This window comes from Callorhinchus milii, unplaced genomic scaffold, assembly GCF_018977255.1.
Source record: "Callorhinchus milii isolate IMCB2004 unplaced genomic scaffold, IMCB_Cmil_1.0 Scaffold5, whole genome shotgun sequence".
NCBI lineage: Eukaryota > Metazoa > Chordata > Chondrichthyes > Chimaeriformes > Callorhinchidae > Callorhinchus > Callorhinchus milii.
This window is the reverse complement of record NW_024704746.1, coordinates 29,805,816-29,811,098: the sequence shown is the minus strand read 5'-3', so window position 1 is coordinate 29,811,098 and position 5,283 is coordinate 29,805,816.

The window sequence follows — 5,283 nt, the reverse complement described above, 5'->3', positions numbered from 1 at the left end:
TGGTCAATTGTTATCAGAGTTTTATCCACTGTATAAGATTTTTCAATGTGGGAATTTTCACGAATCACAAGTGAGGTTGTTTACAGAAAATAAAGAGGCAGAAAATTCTGTTTCATAATGGAAACTGATCCGGAACCAAGACTTGGTTTCACATCAAAGTTTTCCTTATTTGGGTGCAGCAAACTTATCTAAGATGGGTGATTAGAATCAGCAATTATTTCAACTCTCTCAGTGTCCATTTACTTCAGGGTTAAAAGGATAAGGTGGCCCTTCATCTTAAGTAGCCGTTGAAAAATATTTACAGTCGTATATATAATTCATACAAAAATTTTAATTATTTAGTAACCAGTTGCAAGCATAGAATTAATTTGCTTTTAATTATGCATTTACATTTAAATCAGCACTGAAGTGCAAGTGTTGCTTTTAGAAACTGTTAAAATCAGTAAGACAAAGGGGTTCTTTACATGTTTACAGCATCAAATGTAACTGGTTATGTGAGAGCTGGACCAATTAATGGCATTCTCATTGGCAAATGTCATGAAGCCAAGTATTTTTTGATTGGCGTTTAGTGAAATACAGTACTGGCTGCTCGTTGGTTTGGGTTTAATAAAGAATCAGTATTTTACTAAACACCAGTCATCAAAAACAAGTCTGGAAGCTCAATATAGCAGAAATTGGAACTTGCCTTTGAGAATGGTGTTGGGAAAAGAATATGTGTGACCTTTGCATATCTGGGTGCTTTCAATGTGTTAAGTATTGAATGTTCTGCTAAATTGGCCCTCATGAGCTATTGTTGATCTGTGACGGAGTGGCAGAGCAAAGGTGACAGTAATGTGTTCGTTGTGAGAATAGCAGCATGGACAATTACATGGACTGACTTGTTTACCAGAACATTTGGGTGATAGACTTTGTAAAACAATGTTTCCTTATTACAGCCTTAGGTATTGAAGCCCTTGTCATTTTGTTTGTACTGAAAGTAACATAGTTAAAATTTACTTATGTTCTGTTTTTGAAATGTAATAAATTAATTTATTAACACTGCAACTGGACATTTCATTTTTACTTGCATCAGAAAAGCACACTTATATTTCTTATACCTCCATTTAAACAATTATCGGAAGTCAGATTATACTTTGAATGGAACGGAAATGTACTTTTATTCAATTAATGTTAAACACTGAATTTTGATTTTCAATTTTGAGACTGTACTTGTGCCCGTGTTGTATCTCAATCTCCTATAACATCGTAAACTTTATGCAAGATCATTCAGTTCGTGCTGGGTCTAAGGTGTTATTGTACCAAAGAGAGAACTATGCTCTCAATACATGGCATGTATTAGGTTTAGTTGTCAACCTTTCTCAGTTGTAACACTCTCACTTCTGGATCAGAAGTTTGAGTTCAAGCTCCATGTCAGGACTTTGAGCTCCAATGCAAGCGGAGCATTGCACTGTCAGATGTGCCATCCTTGGATGAAATGTTAAATGGAGGACTCACCTGCCTGGTTCAGGTGAACGTTAAAAGATCCTATGGTACTGTTCAAAAAGAGAATGGGATTTTATCTTGCTGTCCTGGTCAATAATCCTCCAGTTGCATGCACTGTTGCCTGCATATTCATTTACGAAAACACAGTTACTACACTACACGGAAACATTATGAAGCCTTTGCGATATTTTATACAATATACAATGTTATAGGCATTATATTAAACATAAGAATGTTATTATTCCTCTAATCACTGCCATACAGTCTGTAAGGTGGCAATAGTGCCTTTTTGACAAAGATCAAAATTCTGTAGGCTTCTTTTTGAAGAAAAATCCTAATTGCTCTTATTTAATCACTGGCTTCTGTCCTTCACTCTGTACTTTTTATCTGCATTAAGACCAGTGCTTTTTACAGCTGGGACACATAGTGCTAACATTCTGTCAGTTCTTAGATGAAACAAAAATGTCTCAGTTTAGAAAAAAAATAATGAGGAGCAAGTTCCTTATTTAAACATCCATAAATTTAATACAGATGTACACACCAGTACCATCATATCTGCACTGTGCTCAGACAGCAATAGTCTTGTTCCAATGGCGTATCCCAATTTAGCTCGCTTGCTTTTAAAATGTCCATAAGACAGATGAGTTTAGGACATTTAGTAGCCCAAGTGATAAACAGACTATACAACTCTAAAGTTCCTTTAATTCGTGTGCGATTTTGACAATGGAACGGTTAAAAGAAGAGCTTAATTTCGCCCACAAAAATACAGTCAATTCACTTTACAGTCTATTCTGTGAAGCGCTTTGCGACGTTGTGAAGACATGAAAAGCGCAATATCAAAATGCAAGGATTATTATTATTATAACTAAAGGAAAGTAAAAATGTGCACTAGGAAATTACAGGGAAAAGACATTTTTGAAGAAAGTTGCCAATCTGAAAACAGCTTTTTTACAGAGAGTGACCGAAACAACACCTTATCTTTTGTTCCTGGATTTGTTAGGAGTGGCACTGGATGCTTTAGTCCAAACACCAGAATCTGAAGAGTGACTTCAGACTTTCCTTCAGTAAGTTTGGAATCATTTGATGGGAAATGCATATGTAGATATATATATATATATATATACACAGACACACATCCCTGATCCTGTTCTGACTCCACAGAGAGAGTGTATCAGTTGGAAATCACACCTATAATCCAGAATGCCACTTTATATTGGCCAACCCTACAAGCACGTTAACCCTTGGGGGAGGCAGATTGTGTTTGAAACAGTTCTGTTCGCCTCAAACACCTCTACGATCTCAGGCTGCTGCATCCTGCAGCTTAATCTTTCTGTACAAGTAAGAGCAGGTTCACTGGCAATCAAGATGGGCAGCCATCGCAGCAAGTAGCAAGGGAGCCACGGTGGGGTGGGGGGGGGTGGGGGAATGGTGGATGTGCCTTCCCTCAGTCCAGCGGAAGCTATGATGGAATATACACTGGAACAAGGGAGAAACTCAAACTATCCTCGGTAATGATTTATAAAGACTGAAGTATGTGAAATGATCCCCTGCTGAATTTTCCATGAGGATTAACGCGGACATAACAGCACACGTTCACACTCCGCACAGACAAGATTGCTGGAATGGACAAATTCTCCTCCATCCCCTGTATCTGTGTCCCACTCAAAGCCAAGGACTTGCCCACCTGTGAAATCTGTCATATATCTATATTAACAACAGAAGCACTAACCTTCCCCCTCATGCTATATGTGTGTTAGCCTTGTCTTTGGGTATGTTGGTGTTTGGCAGTCTCTTGGTTCCTGGAATTTCTCCCATCAGAGAGGAAGCCAGTGTGACCCCACAGGAGGGTAGAGAAAAGCACAGCCATTATTATTTATTCTCTGTTGCTATCACACATTTCTGAACAGCATCTTTTGCAGCGATTTGGGAAGACGGTGATGCAATTTAAGAAGACTCGAGGAAACAAGCACAACCGGCTGTTGCAACAATTGATTTCAGCTTTAAGCTGTCTTTTAAAACAGGAGCTCAACAGCACGACTTTCACTTCAGCCAATTTTGTTGACGGATGTACCATTACTTTCTGAGTGACACTTCAAGTTGGGGTCATTTTTCCTGGATTGTGAAACGGGCAGGCAAAGTAAGAGACTTGAGTCACAGCTCAAGAATTCATGAGAGCAGATTCGTTCCTGACATCCAGACTCCATGTAATTTACATTTAATACACAATCACTCTTTGTGTCATATTTAGTTGCCAAAATGAATTTCAAAGTGTTTTCTACAAGTTGCGTACATGCAGATCCAGCAGTCTGTGTATGTTAAATTCCTTTCTGTACAGCAAAGCACATTTTTACAAGCACTTTATATGTTTGAAAGCATTTTACAGTAATCATTGTTAAGTGTAGTGATTGTTCTTTTTCTCACTTAAACGCGGGAGCCATTTTGCACACAAGTAAGGTCCCACAAAAAGCATGAGTTGAATGGTCAATTAATCTGGAGGATTGCTGGACAGGATAAACTATCAATGCCTTGACTGAACAGGTCATGACATAAGCCCATTCTATAAATAAATCTCCTGTTTCTTACCAACTGCAAGTGCTCCTACATTAATATTTATTTTCATCCACTGCAAATTGTACTTATTCTCCCAACCTAAAAACTGCAGAATTGCTTCTTAAAGTTGTTCTGTAAAACAGGCTGCAAACCATATTACTATATTAAAAAAATCACTGTTCATAATAATGCACAATACCAGGATTTGCAGTCATTTAAAAGCTGCCTAGCACAGAGGACTATTGCCTTTCCCGGTGCCTGTTCCTTTGCCCAATACGTATGGAAGATCATTGCAGACATGCAAAACTGCTTCACTATTACTTACATTAGTGGGCAGCAGCCTTGTCTGGAAACCGTTTAATTTGTTCTTGTAGCAGGTACTATTACAAACCAAATTAGTGCAAATCCTTCCTAATCTATAGGAAAGCACTTTGACTCAGCTTGAAGCTCTGCGACAGCCTTGCGGAGACTGGGAACTTTCTCTTTGTGCAATCATATACATACTCTGTTTCTGTGCCAATGCACAGTTCTCCCACATCCATATGTACCATTTTGATTAATGAGCAGTACAAAGCACCAACAGCAGATGTTCAAAGGCTGCTGATCATCTCCCCCAGAGCAAATGAATGTCCTTCTCACAAAATGGCAAACATTTACTTGGAAATTTGGTACTTTGAAATTCGGGAATTTGGTGAAAGCGAGAATGAATTAGGGTTAGGATTAGAAAATAGTTTAATGTGGGCTGGGATGCACAGGAAGGTTGTTCTAAGTTGCACCCAAAATAATTTTAATTTCCGTGATATTGGATTATTTCTGGTGTTTGCGAAAGGCAAATTGTTTTTGGAGAGAAATTAAATAGAATGAATGGACGGGCTATTTATGTGCATTTTCATGCTTCTAGGGACTGACCAAAGACAAAAGAGAAAACAACTACAACAACAACTTGCATTTATATAGCGTCCCTCACGCAGGGAGGCATCCCCGAGAAAAGTGCTGGAATAAAGCCCTGGAACAACATTAGCAAAGCTTAGAGCAGATGGAAAGTGGAACCGTTCAAGTGATTTGCAAGGCAAAATAACCTTTCAAGTTATAGAATTGACATACTCAAGATAAAACCCAACTGGGACATAAATGCAAAGATGTGGGAACACCAACAGAAATAGAACAAAGCAAGGAGAAAAAAGAAGGAACAAAGTAAACAGCATAATGCATTAACATAAAGCCTCAATAATTACTGCGCTATGATAATGC